Source organism: Lissotriton helveticus, chromosome 4_1 (genome assembly GCF_964261635.1).
Source record: "Lissotriton helveticus chromosome 4_1, aLisHel1.1, whole genome shotgun sequence".
Classification (NCBI taxonomy): Eukaryota; Metazoa; Chordata; class Amphibia; order Caudata; family Salamandridae; genus Lissotriton; species Lissotriton helveticus.
Genome location: NC_136063.1, coordinates 1,597,956,900 through 1,597,976,841, shown reverse-complemented (window position 1 = coordinate 1,597,976,841; position 19,942 = coordinate 1,597,956,900). Strand labels below are relative to the sequence as shown.

General features: G+C 47.0%; 1 protein-coding gene and 1 pseudogene across 2 annotated transcripts in view; both read right to left on the bottom strand.

Annotated features, from left to right (window-relative positions):
• Positions 1-19,942, bottom strand: part of ELMO1 (engulfment and cell motility 1) — a 1,412,865-nt gene that overhangs the window by 481,494 nt on the left and 911,429 nt on the right. The gene's annotated exons all lie outside the window — the stretch shown is intronic.
• The window catches only part of LOC144826852 (proton-coupled zinc antiporter SLC30A2-like), a 70,181-nt pseudogene continuing 57,037 nt past the window's right edge, over positions 6,799-19,942 (bottom strand).

Below are 19,942 nucleotides of genomic sequence, written 5' to 3'. Positions count from 1 at the left end.
TTTTGACACAGTGGACCAAAAACGGACGGAATGGCAACTGAAACGGTAAAGGGGCGCCCCACTACAACAGATGACACTCCACCTGGAGAGGCCCGTTCACGCCGCCTCCCCCGGGGCGCACCACGCCGTTATTCGGAGCAGCATTGTAGGATACCAAAACCAGTGCGGCAACTTACTGGACATCACCTTGGTGCCATCGTTCTGCTGCCTTGGAACTATTCGCGCAACAGTTTGCTACTGATGACCCACCCCCCGCGACGCCCCATGCCGTTATTTGCTGGGTGGCAACTTACTAGACATCACTTTCGTGTCATCTAGATTTCAGCGCGTTCTGCTGCCTTGGAACTATTCGCACAACAGTTTGCTACTGATGACCCACCCCCCGCGACGCCCCACGCCGGAAATCTGGACGTTGTGCTGCGTTGGGACTATTCGCACAGCCGACCGCTACTTCGTTGTTTTTCCCTAAAAATGTTTATATGTTATTACTATTTTTGTTTTCTTGTATATATTTATAAATTATTAAAGTTTTATAATCTTACTACTTTGTCGGAGTGCTATATATTTTTAATGTGACACATAATTGTAAAAACTTTGATGTACAAAGAGTCATCCCTGGAATCTTCCGCTTCAGGCTCGGTCCCCTCCCCAATCACAATACAGGATGGTTTTCAGATAATAGCAACGCTTCTGCTGTGACGGATCTCATCGAGTGTGGGCCTTGATCTACTATAACTCCTTTGAAGAGGGGTGATTCTTTACAGCTGTGGCCATAAACTACATCTGCAGGGCTAGCTGATACCCTAGGACCAGCCTGGACAATCGGACACAGAGGAAAAGGAGTGTCAGAGGGTGCGGTAGTGAATAGGGCGAAAGGGAGGTGTCGGGCGGGCACAGGGTGTGATTCTCAGGGAAGAGCAGCGCAGATGGGGGGAGGTTTATTACCCATGCATAAGACAGAGAGCGGGGGTGACCACTGCCTGGGGGAGATGCTTGCGAGGGTGGGGAGCCATGCTAAGGATCGACAGCGTGCACAGAGTGGGTCTGGTCAAGGCATCTAAAATGGCTGCCGTACACGACAAAAGTGTGGCATTTGAAAAAAGACAAGATGGCGCAGACAATGTTTTTCAACACTTCCTGATTTCCTTCGAATCGAACGTTAACAGACGTTGGGGCATATTACCAAAGTTAAGCGATATTTATCCCTAACGATGCTTAGCAACGATTTTTTTACCGTCAGAAATTATCGCAGATAAACCTTGCTATTATCAAGGTTTATCGCAAATACGATAAAAAACGACCGCAATGCATTAATATCGCTGAAAACTCAGCGATATTCATGCATTACCGAGCTAATGCTCTTAGCCATGTTATCCACCTCCCATTGGATAACATGGCTAAGAACTGCTCAGGGCAGGTGGTAGCTTTTGGAGATATTCGCGCTTATCTCGAATATTTCCAAAAGTTGATAATAGGAGATAGCGATGTTAGCGACTGTTTCCAGTCGCTAACATCTTGGCATGCCCACTTTGCATGTCATTAGTGATAAATATCACTCACATGCAAAGTGGGGCCCAAGATGGTCGCTATCTTCTACTAGCCGTCGCTAACTGGTGTTAGCAACAGCTAGGTAATACACATATAATTTTATCTCCGCGAAGCAGAGCGCTGTTACAGATATATATCTTGTTTTTGAACGTTAATTTCTCAAAATGCACTGAAGCACATATATTGAGACCTAGCAAAGGCACATCGGGCTACCAGTCCCTACAATTTTGCCAAGTTTCGTGCAAATCCATTCAGCTGTTCGATCCTACCGAGAGACAAGATGGCGGCCGCTACGGACTGTTTGGAATGTTTACAGACACCGGAGAGCCAATCAGCTTCGCTTCGCAAAGCTCCGTAACGCGAAAAGTACGCGAAGCGGTGCGCTGTTACAGATATATATCTTTTTTTGAACGTTAATTTCTCAAAATCCACTGGAGCACATATATTGAGATCTAGCAAAGGCACATCGGGCTACCAGTCCCTACAATTTTGCCAAGTTTCGTGCAAATCCATTCAGCTGTTCGATTATTATTATTTTTATTTTTTTTTGCCCCGCGGGGCCCTTTTAAAACCTCCACATCAAACCTAAACGGTCAGGGAGGATCTACTATGCCCCCTTATGGTCATTTGCCCCTTCGGTTTGGCCTCCGCTTGTCTCTCGATCCTACCGAGAGACAAGATGGCGGCCGCTACGGACTGTTTGGAATGTTTACAGACGCCGGAGAACCAATCAGCTTCGCTTCACAAAGCTCCGTTGCGCGAAAAGTACGCGTACTGGAGCGCTGCCCGGTCCGCTGTTACAGATATATATCTTTTTTTAAACGTTAATTTCTCAAAATCCACTGTAGCACATATATTGAGACCTACAAAAGGCACATCGGGCTACCAGTCCCTACAATTTTGCCAAGTTTTGTGGAAATCCATTCAGCCGTTCGGGCTAAAAGTGAGGCCAACCGCCCTATGGAAAACTCAATGTTAAAAACACGTTTTGGGACCCCCCTTTTTTCTCGGCCCCCCTTGACGAACCCCCCCCCAATTTCCAGGGGCTGCTCAGAAACAAAATGTTCCATTTTCCAGAAAATTTCAGCCAATTCCGTCCACAAACGCCAAAGTTATTAGACATAGAATTTTCAAAAATCCCATAGAGAAAAAATCCTAACTATATATACCTACTGGCGACCGCCAGTAGGTAATATATATATATATATATATATATATATATGTGACCCTAACAGTTGTATCTGTGGCTCAAAATGTGCTTCCCCCCCCCAAAAAAATGGACTTCCAGAGATGCGATCGGGGTGGCAACTGGCCACAGGAGCTCACAACTACCAGTGCATGCAAGAGAAATAGCTGGATGTAAACTAGGAGGGTGAGATGGTGATGAGGAGTGGGTGGCAAAAATATCTGGGACACAAAGGGGTAAAGGAAAGCCCCAATCAATCATTAGCCTACGTTGATCATATTTAAAGTGTACCATGTTTGTGGGTATCAGCATCGTGGAATGCTAACTCTGAAAAATGTACTTTATTTATTTAGTAACCTTAGAACTAATGCACCTGTAAACGTAATAAAAACAAAGAGGGTGAGTTGGACTCAGACATTTAAGTATACTGCTTCACATACTCAGAAATGCTTTGTAAATTGGCCACGAAATGTCCACCTTCCTGTTAGTAAGAATGCAAACAGGACACAGCTCCTTAGATTTGTACAAATATTAAATGAATATTCTCATTTGAGATGTTTAGGGGTCAATTTACAAAGGCATTTAACAGTACGTAGATTAGTTCTACTTGAGTACCACTTCACGTAAATGCCTTTGAGAATAGACCCGATTATGTAGTGTGTGTGGTATTATGTAAAGCTGTTATTGTAGAAGACGATAGTTTCCATGCATTATTTGCACAGAAGGCCGCTCGAGGTCATGCCATACCCCAAGGGACAGATAATGGACTGCACAGGCACCGCAGCACTGGAACAGAAGTGCTTTATGAGGCGTGAAAACTCCCTGCGCCTTCCACCAAAACAGATTTAAGTCGTGTTTTCTCAAGGTCCGAGAATAATATATCCATAGTAAGCAAGAACGTATGCAGTTATACTTATACAGAGAAATGATGAGCCCTTGTGGGGCGTTTGTGCATCCAAAATAGCATACACAACAGTAATATCAGTAGGAAGTTGCTCTTTTTTCACCTCCTTGTCACCACGAATAAGCATCACCACACTGCACTCGCGGCGGCTGCTCTACCAAGGCGGCAAAGTACTTTCATCGCCCCACACAGATACATTAGCCAACACGTATCCCACTCCATTGGGCGGGAACCCTCACCTTTTCCCTAAGTGACGTCCGGCAATGAAGCATCTCTTTGTAGGCCTGACGTCAGCCAGGGGTCTGAGCTCCCTTGTTTGCTTATGGTCCACTATATGGATAACAAATGTCCATTTTTTGTCAGAAAAGCAAATTGGCATTTCTTGCAAGAACTTCGTTTTGTGTTTTAGGAGGGGAGGCAAAAGTCTTCGAATTAATCAATTTAGCATGAAACCTATTCCACACAAGTGCTTGGAAATAATGACCAGGTGATACGTGTGCACGCTAGGAATAAAATACCAACGTCAGCCCCGCTTTAACGATCATACGTGTATTTGTAGTTACTTTTTTGGGTCTGATCGAACGGCGTCAGTGTTAATAACACTCTTCCTACTGGGGGCGATTGGCAGCACGCGCACCACGAACGGTCTCGCGCACAGCTACTTCCTGTAAAGGCTTTTAGCCACCGCCAAAGGACTTCAGCTCTTACAGGGCACACCTCGTGTGTCGAGAGTGGGTCCTAATTCACTCTGAAAGCGGATTGAAACCGGGGACCAGTTCACGGTGTGAACTTTCTGAAGCTCAGTAAAAGAGACAGGTGGTGGGAGGCTTTCCTGCACTTACACATGGGAAAGACGGCTCCGCTCAGCGGCTTTCTGTACCCTTCAGCTAGAGTCTGTGTAAAAAAGGAGCGTAAGGTGCGACCTTACTTCCGGCGAGGCATGGATTTGAAGGTGATGTAAATTGACGGACCCAACCAAATGTTTTAAAATAGAAAGTGAATAAACAAGGTACTTGCCACACACGTTGTCTCTCCTGATTAATATCAACCGGCCACAACCCTAACTACAAACACTCGGGGACCGTGTTTGTCTCAAGGTCAAATAAGTAACAGTTATATATTTCCACACCATGCTTAAGACCAGCTGGTATGGGCCGCATCCCAACACCTTTGTTAATTATGCATATGTATAATGAGGGCCCATATGGACGGCAATTGAAGTAAACCGGCGATTCCAGAAGATACACATTCTTGATTAAGCTGCTGTCCTCCAGTTCTCCATTTTGGGCTTGCTGTGGAACACAATGCTGTCTAATGTATTCCAAAGCAGTTTACTATTTGCTTAATTAGTCCAAAAGCACATACCAACCACTAACCCTCCCCTCAAAAATGATTTTCTAGCAAGAAATGAAAGTTCAATTCAGGAACCCTGAAATGAATCATAAAAATGGTATTGTAGGCAATCAGTTTTAAATGAAATTTAGGAACCGAAGGAGGAACATTGGATCTAGTAAAGACATTGTTGTTCTGCAATTTATGCAAAGTAGGGTAGGCAAAGTATATATTCAGAGTTGTGTTCAGCAACCGACCATAAAGGGAAGAGGGCCACCCCTCCCCCCTTTATGGTCCGACTTGAAGTTAGTCTGTCAGGCTGAGCACATTTCAGCCTGACAGAAGCTTTTTATGTTCAGGTCAGGCTGCCTGGCTCCATACATGAGCTAAATGCGTAGCAGCCAGAGTTGAACTTTGCTGGGTGTGACTTTTTAAGCCCGGCTAAGCGATTTGTCAATCTTCCCTGTATGGTGAGAGGGAGCATCACTGATGGCCTAGAACTTGGAAGCTTTAGTTTTAAGCCCTGAAGTGCTCAGAGTAGAGTATCAATGGACAGGGGTCTCCAACCTTTTGTGTAGTGAGAGCTACTTCTGGTCAGTGAAAATCATCGTGAGCTACTAAACCCCAAGCAACTCGCGCATTTTTCCGAGCGACCTCCCCCACCCAGTTTAATTGATGTTAAGCCTATTTCTTTAGAGCACATGGGCCCCATACTGTGGTTTCAACACAATAACACTGAAAGAAAAAACTTTTTTCCCTTTTTACATGTGCACTGCCTTCTGCAGCACAGTGAGACAAAAAGCTAAAGCACAAGCCACAACAGTGACACACCAAAAACACAAGCCGTGCAAGCAGAGGCCGATGCCTGTCGGAATGGGACAGAAAAGATGCTCTGGCACCAAATTAAAAGCAGCCCCATAAGCAGGGTCTGGTGGCTCACTGCACTAAAGCAGCCACTGCAGGGACCTGTGCTTGACCTCATGGTCACAGGTTTAAATCCCAGCAGGTCCACTCATCCTTTCATCCATTTGAGGTTGATATAATGAATAGCATTGACTTGGGTAACAATAAACATCTGTTATTCTGCCCCAGGACACCTTCGGATAATCGTGCGCTTTGCAACTAGACCGGTTATGTTATTAAATATAGGGCAGGCAAATCAAATAGCTAAAAAAAAGTGGGCCACATTTGTAAAATAAGTAAAACTTAGACATGTAGTAGGGCGGTGCTTTTCAAGGTATGGAAGACTACTTGGCTATTTGTGCTTGCAGCAGGCAATGTTTGGTACTATCAGAAAACTTAACAATAAAAAGCAGCCCACCAGCCAATAAAATCAGCACACAAATAGCCAAAAGCCCACAGACAAGCATTGGCACAGACAACCAACCAATAAAATCGTCACACAAGCAGACCACAAAACAACCATACATAACATCCTGAGTGGCCACACGACATCATGGGACAGTCAAGGTCTCACTGTGGAGAGGTCAGAGCTGGGAAGCCAGAGCTGCCTGTGTCCCTGAAGAGCGCACAGAGGCCAGTGGAAAGGCACATTGTGGTCCAGCCCACCTTTGGTTCAGTCAGCACAGGCTCAGAATGGACCAGCTTGGGAGGTAGAAGCTTAAATGAGGCATGGCAGGGGAGGTTGGTGACAACTATTGGATGTTATATTGAAGTGAAGGCAGGAGTCAGAAAGCTAGCATCAGTGTAACAACAACCTTTTTTTGTCAAAAGGCCTTCTGCACCTCAACCTGACTTGTTCCCACACACAGCTGTGTTGCACAGGTCCATCAAGCGAGCCTCTTTGCTAAGGGCGAACAGGGAGTCTTCAGTCAGAGGGGTCTCGACATTCAGAGCAGTCTTTCATATCCTCCGAGTAGTTCTCAATGTGGAATCTGGATTGTCGTGGTGTGGAAGTTAAATTTGCTCTGTAAGTGAGTGCTGGCTTCATTGAGCAATACCTGGGCATCAGCACCTTCATTGATCGCAATGTGCACCGATGGCACTGGCTGCGACATAGTTAGTGCCCAGATGTGCTGGCTGTGCAGCGCCTTCAGTCTCGGGATACGCAGCAGAGATCCCTTCACAGCACTGAAGTCTACTCTACGCCCCTTGAGTCCCTTCCATCAGTACGAGCAGCACATCCCTCAGTATGGCTAGAAGAGTGTGACCCCCAGACCAGGATGGAGAAGACGAGGAACGTACAGATGGGATCCACAATTTTATACTCTGGCTTGAAGTAGATGACGTAAGAAGCCACCAGTGCCCCAACGCTCTGCACCAGGTCCCCCACAACATGAATGAAGGCAGCTCGCACACTGGTGCTCTGCTCCTTCTCGGGGGTGGTCTTGTGCGAATGTTCATGTGATCCTTCCGTAGGGCCATGACTATGACCATGCCCGGTCTGATTCAGGATAAAACCCACCATTACGATGTTAACTGTTCATAATGGTGAGGTGATCAGCATAATATTCCCTGCCCACTCTCACCACGTGCTTCCGGTGCCCTCTCCCTGCCCGGCTCCATGCCCATGCAATCGCCCCCTGCACCCTGTCCCCTATTTCTGCTCTCTGTCCTCCCTTGCTCTCACTCCGTGCTTCCTGTACCCCCTGTCTGTCCGGCTCTGTGCCACAGCACCCTTCCTCTGTCCCACTCCCTACTCACTGCATACCCATGGCTAAGGTCCCTGCACCCTGCCCTGCTCACCACTGTCCTCTATCGCTGCACTCCCCCCTGTCCCTTGTTCTGCCCAACATGTCTGCCACTGTTCCCTGTCCCAACCCATGCACTCTGTCCTGGCTCCCGGACACGCTCTCTCTTACTGCACCTTGCCCATGCTCCCTGGCCCTTCAATAACCCTACACTGCCCTTATCCTGCCCTTGCTCCTGTCCTGAGCCCTGTTCACCGTCTTTGGCTCTCCCTCACTCTTTCCTTGCCCCCCCTCTCTCCCGGTCTACGCCCTCAGTCTGTCGGTGACATCTCGACAATCTTCTCGTCGAAGCCTCTGTCTCTCTCCATCCCCACTGTCTCTCCCCAGCCCCTCTCTCTCCTCCTGCCCCTACTGTCTCCCCAGGCTCCCTCTCCGTCCTGCCTCTCACGGTATCGCTGCGCCTCCACTGTCTCTCCCGAGCCCCTCTCTTGTCTGCCCCTCACTGTCTCTCTCCGCCCCAACTATCTCTCCCCAGCCCCCCTCTCTCTTTCTCCTTGCAGTCAACTTCAGTCCAGCGGCCCCTCTCTCTCGCTCACTCTCTTCCCAGCGCCCCAGTCTCTCCCTGGCACCACTGTCTCCTCCTGCCCCCTCTGTCCTGCCCCTCACTGTGTCTCTCCAGCGGCCCCTCACTGTCTCTCTCCGGCTCCTCTGTCTCCCCCCAGCTCATGGTCATAATCTTGGTTGCTGGCCGTGATGACATCCATAGTAGCGCAAAGACACTGATCATCATGCTGGCAAAATCAGTCAACAGGTGTGCAGCATCGTTCATAATCGCCAAGGCCAAGCTCTGTGCCAGATATCCACTGGTTATTGGACTGGCACTGGAGGAGTCTCCGCTTCTCATCGCCTTGTATGCCTTGCATGCCGCGGTGTTGCCGGTTCGGCCGTGTAAACGAGTGCTTGTCCCGCCTTAACATTAACTCAGTGCGGGTTTGGGCTCGGAATATGTCCCGAGCGGACTACGGATCTCTAGACCTGATCCTGACCTGCTTTGCTCCTGTCTCGCTCTGGTTCACCAGTCTCTCTCTGGCTCTGTCCTGCCGTTGCTGTGGTCGCAGAGTTGATAGTGCCCGAGCCCGGCCTGCGCAAAGGGGGAGGAGGGTGTGTGTGGGGGGGAAGGGGTCAAAAGTCAAAACTCTTGCACCAGCTGCAAAGTCCCCTCCTCCGCTTCAGCTGACCCTCCTCGATGACCTCCGCTGATCCTCCCTCTCGTGGCACTGACCTCCCCCCCCCCGCCCATTGTCTCTCCCTTACTGGGCCCAGCTCATTTCCAGCAGCCACACCACTCAGTATCCCTCGGTGCACCCCGGCCTTCCCTTGACACCTGGATCAATTTTATATTGTCACCCTGTGCCTCTTTCATGAAAAATATCATTAATGTTTTATAATTTAAATTACATTTTGACATGTGAGCTTGTGAAATTGGTTTGCAACTGTGGAGTGTGAGCTTTCCTGGAAGACCAACACATTTCAGGACTCTTCCTAATATTAATTATGGGCCCTACACCCGTGTGCCTGCACCAGCCCCGTCACTGTGGACGAGATCGGTTTCATTGCAGGACCCTATTCCTATTAGTATTCCAACGGGACCTCGCTGCCGCCTTATTGGATTGCTGTTTCTGGGTTCTAGAGCTGCAGTGAGACGCCAAACTTTGACGGGTGATGTGGAGAGGAGACCATCAATCGGCAGTGTGGATTACGTACCGAACTGTCCATAAGCCAGAGTGTGAGTGGAATTCGCACTGTGTCCTGCTGCCATTTCACAGCTTATCTGGCTTATAAATCTTTGCTTATACTGACCATATTGATGACATTGCGGCAGGGGCTCTTTGTCGTATGTAAGGAATTGGAGCACAGTTTTGAGTATTTCCTTTTGATTTTGATGACCATCTGATGAACCGCTATATTTTTTGTGCGCATCATGAATGAATCAAAGCAAAGGAGAGTAGATGTAGCACTCTGCTTATTTAATGAACAGGACAAAGGTTTGGATCTGGGAAAAGTGATGGGCCATCAGGGTGATCAAAATTCAGATAAGACTATAAAACAACTAGCAGTACAATATGAAGGAACTCTGTAGAAAGGAAATAAATAGATGCTGAGAGGTAATGTCACTGGATAATTATATTGAGATAGGGAGGGTGCCTCACGGATTAAGAATACTTAGCACTCCCACCTATCAAAACCAGCATCCAAGATTGTAGGAGGAATGGTCTCAGCTGATCGCCTCCATGTGTAAACACCTGATCAGCCTTCTGTCCAAGTATGCCACAATGAAGTTGGAACAAGTCATTTAAGAAAGGGCTGATCTAAAAGATACTGTGACCAAGAAACCAGAACAAGAAGAAATATACAATTTTCTTTCCCAGATGGAGAAAAGACTGGACAAATATGAAGATGAAATTAAGGCTAAAAAAATGACAAAATATTCTACGTGACAAGTTACATTATGCGAATGGACAAATCCTCACATTTCCCAGAAAGTTTGATGGAACCATCAAGCAATTCAAGCAGGCTGGCGTATTGCGACAACAGAAATTGTTACCTCGGAATCAGGATCCGATGTGTATTCTTCGGATGACCAGGCTTCCAGCTCATCTAGAGAAACTACCTCCCTAACTTTCATGGATGAATACTGTTTTTTGCAAACAAACCAGACAATCAAGCGAAGACCACCACAAGGAAGGAGGAGGAGTCAGCGGAATAGAAAAGCTACCAGAAGAGGGGGATACAGTGAAAGAAAACATGCCTCATGGAGAAAAATACAAGGCAGACATAGAAGTGATAATGGGTAAGAATTTATTGACAATTGTTAATCTTACATCCCATACTATGACCCGTGAGGAACAGTCACTACTTGGACAGGGCCTTTCCTTTTGACCCATAGTGAACCTGGACTATTGCAGGACACACATTGACATTTTCCTTTTTATACGCAAACTAAAACTTAAAATAAAAGTATTTATGCAGCAGAGTAATACGTGCAATGTGTCTGCAATTGCCCCAGCTCACAACCCTACCTTTGATATACTGAATCTGGGGGACATTCCCAGCCTTAGGGCACTTGTTGTGTGTTAGACCTGACATTGTTGGCGTGAGTCTCCCTTCTATTTTTGACGGATTGCCTCCTCTGTTTTGATATGTTTTTGCTGGTTGCTGGCAGTGCCACTGCTAATCAGTGCCACAGTGCAAGTGCTCCCTATGTTAAATTGATGTACTAATTAGTGATTCCATGATTGGGTTATTTGATTTACTTGTCAGACCCTAGTACATTTCACCATGTGTGCCCGGGGCTTGTAAATTAAATGCGGTTGGTGGGCTTGCAGCACTGGTTGTGACACCCACAGAAGCAGCTTGTGAAGTGTGTCTCAGGCTTGCCATTGCAAGGCCTCTGTGCAGTCTGTGACTGCCATGTCGACTTGGCCATTGCACCCACTTGCCAGTCCCTAAACCTTCCCTTTGCTTCATATTAGACACCCCTACGGTAGGCCCAAGGGCAGGGTGCATTGTAAGTATAAGGTAGGACATGCTCTGATGTGTGTAGCATGTTCTACTAGTGAATTACAGCCATTTTCGTTTTTCACTATTGAAGGCTACTTGTTCTTATAGGCCAGAATGGACATTTAGATTATTACATTCTTATAATCCTAACTGACTCAGGGAACATGGTAGAAATTCGAACTTAGTATGCCTGAACGCAGAATAATAACAGACATCTTTTAGTAAAGTTGCTTTTAATATTCTGTGTTTGAAAATACCACTTTTAGAAAGTAGGTATTTTCTGCCTAACTGTCCAGGCCTGCCTCTGCTGGGTTGTGTATTCCTTGTCTGGGTTTGTGAGTGACAGGGCTGGGGGATTCCAGGAGACAGGCTGGGGCAGTCCAGTGGTGAATAGAGAGATCTGCATCTAGATGGGAGGGAGGAGTTGCATCTGGGACCTGAATAGGGCTGGGCCTTCCCTCTACAATGATGGCTCCACCCCCTGTGGCTTGTCTGATGTCTCTGCCCTGCACTGTGAAAGGAGAGGAGGAATACTGTCGACAGAGTGCTCCAGAGCTGTATCTTTCCTCCCCTGTGCTGGCTCCACCTCCTGTGGGGCGGCTGATGTCTCTGCCCTGCACAGTGAAAGGAAGAAGAGAGTCATGTAAACAAAGTGCTCAGGAACTGGGCTGGACTAGGCAGAGGTCACTCTGCCTTCAGAGAGCAAAGGATTTTGGGGTATAAATATTGGGACCCTGATCCCAAGAAATTAGATCACTTCTGGAACAAGAAACCTTTCTGCCAAGGAGAAGAACCAAGGAAGCTGCAGGAGTTTGGACTGCCCCTCTGCCAGTGTGCTGTTTGCTGGGTTGGCCTGCAGTGGTTGCTTCATTGCCAAGGGAAAGGAGAAGAAACTTTTTAAGGGCTTTCATCATCTACAGAATATTCTCCAAGGGCTTGAACTGTGATTGCCTCCGGCTGAAGTCTCAGGGACAAAAGACTTCACCTCCAGCTCCCCCTGAATTTCCTTGCAGGGAATTTTGACTCCAAACACTTGCGTGCCGCTGGGAGCTGGAAGCGAGACGCATCGAGAAGAAGCGTGTCGCTGCAGCAGCTGAAATCGTCGCATCGCCGGAGAAGCAAGCCTTTGCCACATCTCCCTGGAAGCGTGTGTTCGTCAAAGCTGCCTGCTGTCGCATCACCGGAGAAGTGTGAAGCCATTGTGAGAGTCACCATCGCATCACCGGAGAAGCGTGTCGCAGGGGCTGTCGCGACACCAAAGTACAGAGTCGTCGCAAGGCCGCCAGGGCGTCATCGCATCGCCGCATCAAGGGTGCCACCTTCTCGCATTGCAACCGGATCATCGCATTGCATCAAGGCGCCATCTTGCGCACCGCAACAGGCCCGCAATCCGAGAATCCACGCATCACCTCCGCACCGGTAAGGCTCACGACGAGTCCCCTACTATGCGTAAGCATTGAGACAGGACGCAACCGTTCCCCCGGATCCTGGAACCGATGCATCTCCCCTTTTGCGAGCCTTTAGTTTACTTTGCGTTACACATCCAGGTACTTTGTTGAGAACTTTGTCGCATTTACCATCAACTTGAACTAAGCAACGTTTATAATCTTTAAGTCAACTTTTAGCATAGAATTGTGGATTTTTGTAATTTGTGGTTTTGTGTTAATTCTATATTACGAATACTTATTTTTATAAAACCTGTGTTGTGTCCATCTGTAGTGTTTTCACTGTATTATTGTGCATATTAAAAAATGCTTAACACACTGCCTCTGAGATAAGCCTGTCTGCTCGTGCCAAGCTACCAAGGGGGTGATCAGGGGTTATTAAGGAGTGTAATCCTGTTATCCTGACTTAGAAGTAAGGGTCCCTATTTGGACAAAGGTGAATACCCTTGCCAACTAGAGACCCACAGATCTAACATTGAGAAACAGGATGAATCTGCAGGTGAAGGGATCTCAGAGAGAGATTTCTTAAAATCTTTGAATCTAGAACTGGATGGCACTAATTGCAATATTTTTAAACCTAAATCTCTATCTAACCGTAACACCCCACATGACCTCATTCTATGAGTTTGTGAACCGTGACCAAATGGTATTGTGGAAATAATCAGACAACAATTTTGCTTACAATCTAATTAGGGGAAACAAGTAAGCTTTAATATCTTTATCAAAGGACCATAACATCATTATCAAGCCTTCCAATAAAGGGGGCAGTGGTCCTGTGGGATATAAATAAATATTAAAGAGAAGCACACAGACAACTTCACTCCAACAGGTACGAAAAATTGGCCTATTACACTGCGATTAGAAATGTTCATGATCTATTACTTGGGTGGAGTCAAAAGAGCTAATAGATGGTGATGAATACCAGTTTCTTCTAATAAAGAAACCAGTTGCACCCTGCTGTTACATATTGCCCAAGGTAGCGCAAAAGCCAGACGGAGCCACCCCAGAGACCAATAATTTCTGCGAATGGCAATCTCCTAGAATAAACATCTATTTACTTTGATTTCCATCTTCTCTCTTATGTACTTGTCTTACCCTCATACTGCAGGGAAAGCACTAATTTTATTCCGAAAAGTTCTGAGATACCATGGCAGGCTGGTTACATATTTGTTGCTTCAGATGTTGTCTCGTTGTACACCTGCATTGATCATCACTTAGGCATACAGGCATGAAAACACTTTCAGGGACAAACCATTACACCGGTATGATCACTCCATGATGTTGCCAGAGATGCTACGTTTTTGCCTATTGAACAATTTCTTCATTTGTTTTGCTCCAAGCTGTGGCTGTACGTTTATTGGATGGAGGGAGGAGTAACATGTATGGATAGAGGAGATTGAAAGTTAGGCTAGCCAAATTGTTTTACGGTCCAGCTGCATAGATTATTTGTTTCCGGTATAAGAGGGTACAGAAGGGGAACTTCTTGATTTTCTGAAACATATTGCACAAAATGCTCTGAATTTGGTTTTCACACACAAAATTGATAACATTCAGATAGACTTTCTGGACGTCTGTCACAATGGTAGAAGGTATCGTGTCCAGGACATGGGCACTAGGACCCTGGGACAGCGCAAGGGCGAGGGGACACCGGACACCACATCCGGTCAGGGGGTGGAGAGGAACGGCACTCTGATGCTAGACCTCGAGGCAGGAGGTCATGATCCAAGCATGATGTAAACCAACAAATAAAAAAATACCTGTAAGATGCACATCGTGTCCTGTGTGAGTTCCTGGGTGGTAGGACATGACAACTGGCGACGAAGAGTGGGATGCGGTATCCAGCGCAAGAAGAGGTAGAGGCGAGGCATCATCAGGAGGCCAGCAGCGACGTGGACAAGATCGTGATTTTAAACAAGGAGCCCACCCTGGATCACAGTGCAGCGAAGAAGAAGAAGGAAGTGCTGAAAGAAGATGTGCAGCGACGTGGGAGCCCACCCCAAGCGCTGCAGAAAGAAGACCAAGTGAAGCGGTAAGCGCCGAGGCAAAGCGCGAAGACTTGAAAGAATCGGCGCGAGCTCTTGTCTTTGTCCTTTCTTTTTTGCTGCTCTTTCTCCTGCGGTATGTCTTTTCGTGTTGCTCCTTTTTACCCCTTTTTCTAGGCTCTCCTTGTCCTTTTAGCCTTTTCTAGGCTCTCCTTGTCCTTTTCTCTTGTGTCCCTTTTGTGTCCTTTTTTTTTTTTCTTCTTCTTCTGTTATTCTACTTTTCTTTTAGCCTTTTCTGGGCTCTCCAGGAGGTCATGATCCAAGCATGATGTAAACCAACAAATAAAAGAATACCTGTAAGATGCACATCGTGTCCTGTGTGAGTTCCTGGGTGGTAGGACATGACAGAAGGTAACCTACATACTAGTCTGTATCACAAAGAGCCCACTTGTAATAGCATTCTCCATGCTAAAAGTAACCACCCACAAAAATTGAAGTGGAGTATTCCATATGGTGAGCTTCTGAGGGCAAAACGGGCATGCAGCACACCATCAAGCTTCAGTGATGGGGAAGGTAGGATAGTTGCTGGGTTTAGAGCAAGAGGGTATCCTTATAAAATCCTCAATGAAGCTAGCAGTAAATCAGCCCCAACTCCCAGGGAACTTCTGCTAGTCCAGAAGAAGGAACAACAGGACCCTTATATGGTCAGGTTGATCACTATGTATAACAGCAAACAGGAAAGATCCTCAATAGACATTAGTACTTGGTCAAGGCAGATCCTATAATTGGGAAAGCCATGCCACCACACCCTTCAGATTCTTATTGCAAGTCAAAATCCATGAGAGATTTTCTGGTACATAGTTACAGCAGCGCACCCATTGACAAAAGGGGTTGGTTGCAATACAGAGGTTTCCATAAAGCGTGTCATGGCAGTAAGAACAGGAAAGAGTATGTATTACTCACGGGACAAAGACCAAACTTTAACAAAATCATCACATGTGGAAATGACCATGTGGTGTATGTACTTCAATGGCCATGTGGACACCAATATGTGGGCAGTACCATTTGCCCTGTGAAAAAGAGGGTTTTGGAACATTATACAGCGATTACGAACTGTGACACAAACTACCCAGTAGCTAGGCATTGGGGAAGATTTCATGATCAAAATGCTTACTTATTATCTTATTTTGGCATCGACAGGATCCTGCAGAATGTCTGTGGAGGAGACAGGGAGAGGAAACTAAGACTACGGGTGTCGGAGTATATTATCCTGCTTGGGAGTAAATCCCCGGGAGGCTTCACTGAGGATAAGGAACTTCATGTTCCCATAGGTTGATGCAATTTAGGATGAGTGTTACCTTTATTTTCGGTGCCATCGTTAACCTTATCTTTGGTTCCCATTCCTTTTTAATCCATCACCTTCGCTGTTTCTGTACTGACCGTTATGTGGAACTTCCCGTCTCTCCAGCTATTAGGTCTGCTGAATCATGATGCCCCCTTTTTTCCTGTAGTTTTTTTCTTTATATATCTCTCCTCTTTGTGTCTGGCTTATCATTATCCCTTTATGGGGTATAAACAGTATTGGAGGGCTTCTGTTCTGGTAAACCACAAAAATAAGGTCGACTCCTATTGATTTTTATTTGTATTATATTCAATAATAATTTTTTTGTCTTTGGATGTTTTTTTGTATGTGCACACATGGTAGGGAGTCCCATTAATGTACTTGATTGGTTGAGTTTATGACTGGAAGGGGGGGGGGGGGGGGGGCAGACGCCTACCACGCAGGGTCCCACAATTTCTTTTGGCACAGCAAGGGTTGGGAGAACCTGTTCTTTCTCAGGTTGTGTATCATTCACCTTGTCTTCCTTCTACTTAGCATGGCTCCAAAAAACATGTGCTCATCTGCAGCCACCCCTACAAAACTAGAGGAATGATGCTCCCCCAGTGAGCTCTGGAAGGTGGCGAAGCTCCTTGGCATTCACTGGGCCCCCCAGAAGGTGTCAGAAAGACCGGAGAAAGGACAACAGCCATCCGTGCCTCTCCTAAATGGCAGAAGATCCCCAAACTACAGGGACGCCTTTCTCAAGCCACAGAGTAAGGGTAATCCGTAGCTACAGGCTGCACTCATGGAGGAGGGTGAGCCAGGAGTACAACCACTCATGTCCCACCATGGGGGAATGGCCCCCATTGGTCCAATGTTCAGCGCAAGTGTGGGAGTGGTGGGTCAGAGCAACGCAGTCATCTTCCTCACGCCCCAGAGTGACAGTTACCCCCTGGGAAGGTCAGCCCCTGCACTGTACTGCCCTGCAGATCTCAGCCCCAGTCATGGGCACCACAGCTGGTGGCCCCTTGGTCTCCAGAGCGGTGGCAGGGGGCAGGGATATCTCAGTCAGCTGGTCAGGTAATCCCTGCAGGTGGATCTGGTGGCTCAGCCGAGCAAGTTTGGGCACAGCCAGTGGCCTCTCCTTCCCCACCGATAACCAGCTCAAGGCAGTCACCGTTCTCCTTCAGTCCCATGCTTTTTGGGTCGTTCTCCTTCAGTCCCATGCTTTTTGGGTCACCTAGCCTAGCTCCTCCTTCAGCAATTGCTTGGGATGTTTCATCTGCGACAAAAGAAAAGATCCATAAAGATGAATACGCTGACATATTTGCCTTGATTAATGGGGGTGTAGTCCCAGGCAAGACCAGGGCAGGGAAAGAGGACGAGGAGAAGAAAAATATATTTTGGATGGAATGGTCCATTAAGAATCGGGTGATAGGGTTTTCCATTTACTTGACAATCTTGTTTGAGAATTTCCGTTTGTTGGCACCCCCAATTGTTCAGCTGCATGTCCCCAATACATAGGGCAGCCTCAGAGTTTTAGGGTTCTGGCGGGCTCCAATACGACATCAAATTTAGGCAAATGAAAGCAGTCAGGCGAGAAATTGCATGGGATCAGATAGAAATAAAACATTTGGCATTCTGAGTTCAACATAGCCCCTCGGAAATTCTCGTAGCCCTTTTGGTCTGACAAAAGTTCTGGGGGAAAAGGTTGGCAGTTCTACAAACACCTTTGCTCCTTTTGTGGAACCTAAGGCCACTCAGAGATAAAGTGTTTTAAGAAGCATGGGAAAACAAACGAGCAGCCAGCCTCTAAAAGTCATTAACCCCCGCAGTCTTCTGCCAACCTCCCCTCACCCATTTGTACGCATGTGCTCACTCACCTCCTCACAAATATAAAAACAAACATGATGCTCATCTACTTTATTATGGTTTCAGGGATGGTTTCCACAGTCCCTTCAATGCTGCCCCAACCCAAGACCCGCCCCAAGAATCAATTGTCAGTGTTGTAGAAACCAGGGATTGCTAGATAGAAGATTATGAAGAAGGTACGGGCAGGGAGGGTTACAGGCCCATTTGATTCCTCTTCATCAGCGACCCTGGTCTGGTCCCCTCTTGGTGTGGTCCCACGTATAGAGCCTGGTGAATTCGGATTGATCCACAACTTATCCTTTCCACCTGGGTCATCGGTTAATGATGGTCTGGACCAGAGTTTGTGAACTTTCATTCTGACATCGGAGCATTTGGGAACAGTAGAACACAGCGTCAAACAAAATCACAGCGCCTTGCATTTCATAAGGCATGTCCGACCCAGTTCACTTGCACAGTGCGGCCTTGTGACCGGCCTGCCTTTCTCTCTTTTACTGTAGGTCAAAATTTGATCTTGAAAGATAATTCCCGGCCCAGAACACGAGTGGTGATCCCCACCACCTGCAACCACGGGCACAAATTAAGCAAGCAAAGAAGGCTCCTGACACGGCCACAGCGTCATGCGCTCTAGCTTATTCAGCACACGCTCGCGCTGCAGCATGCCTACAAAGATAGCACGTGACATAAGTGATCCTAGCCGGCTTTAAAACATCTCCCTCCAGCCCCACCTTCACCCCATCGATTTACAAGCTCTGGGTAAAGGAGAGAACGCGGATAGCACCTGCAAGTGCTGAAAACTATTCAGTGCCCGAGAGGTTCCATGAGCTCAACTGAAGATGGGGGGAAAGCGGGTAATACCACAGCCTCTGGAAAAATCTATAGGTCAGTAGGGGGCGGGGCCCGTGCGAGGGGGAGGAGGAATACTACGTCAGAGCAGGGGCAACACGTCACAGGGGTCAGCATCAGGAAAAGGCAGCAAAGTCTTTTGTTAAACATTAGTTTACAATAAAAGGATCGGTGAGCCACGCTTATAGCAGCGCGCAGTAAGGCAACGCGCAGCCAAATACATCATTATTTTACAGAAAATGAAAACGTCAAACACCAGGCACGTTCCTTTGTGTTCCACTCTCTTAATGCCAGGTTTCAAAGCTGCGACATCGTTTGAAGCATGCGAGTTGATCTCTCTCTTATCACGCTGCGCCTTAACGCACTTTCAATCAATGGAACATTCCCCAGTGATTCTGTGTGGTCTTTTTTATAGAGATCATGATAAGGAAGACGGTCTTGTCCCAAAGCGCTCTGGCCTGGATCATACAGTATAGTATAAAAGATAAGCATAGCTTTCTTTGCTCCTCAGTCAACCATTTATCATATTAGACAATGCAGCCTTCCTGGGCAAGCTGTAGACCTCTGCTAGTGGAACGGTAACCATGGACATCTTCCTGTAATTAAGACATGTTGGCTAGTAATGCATGTGTAATCTTGATTAGAACACTGTTTGGCCTTTGATTACAGAGCATCAGTGATTAGTTTGCAAAATAATAAGTGCCAGGGCCCTCGTTGAACCACCCATTGCCCCTGCCAGCGATGGTACCTACACAACCACGAACCATCACACTCCTACAAGTGTGACAATTCAGACTATTTTAAGCCTCCAAAGTTATAAGAATGGTGTGGGCTGCAGGTATTCGTAGTTTTAATGTATATTGAATCAATGAACAACTGCTGTCCTTTCACTGTACAGGGCAGAGACATAAGCCGCCCCACCGGACGTGGATCCAGCAAAGGGGTGGAAAGATACAGCTCTGGAGCACTCTGTTGACATGATTTCTCCTCTCCTTTCACAGTGCAGGGCAGAGACATCAGACAAGCCACAGGAGGTGGAGCCAGCATTGTAAAGGGAAGGCCCAGTCCTATTCAGGTCCCAGGTGCAACTCCTCCCTCCCATCTAGATGCAGATCTCCCTATTCACCACTGGGCTGTCCCAGCCTGTCTCCTGGAATTCCCCTGCCCTGTCACTCACAAACTCAGACAAGGAATCCCAACCCAGCCGAGGCAGGCTCAAATGGTTAGGCAAGCAAATACCTGCTTTCTAAAAGTGGTATTTGCAAACACAAAATATTAAAATAAACTTTACTAAAAT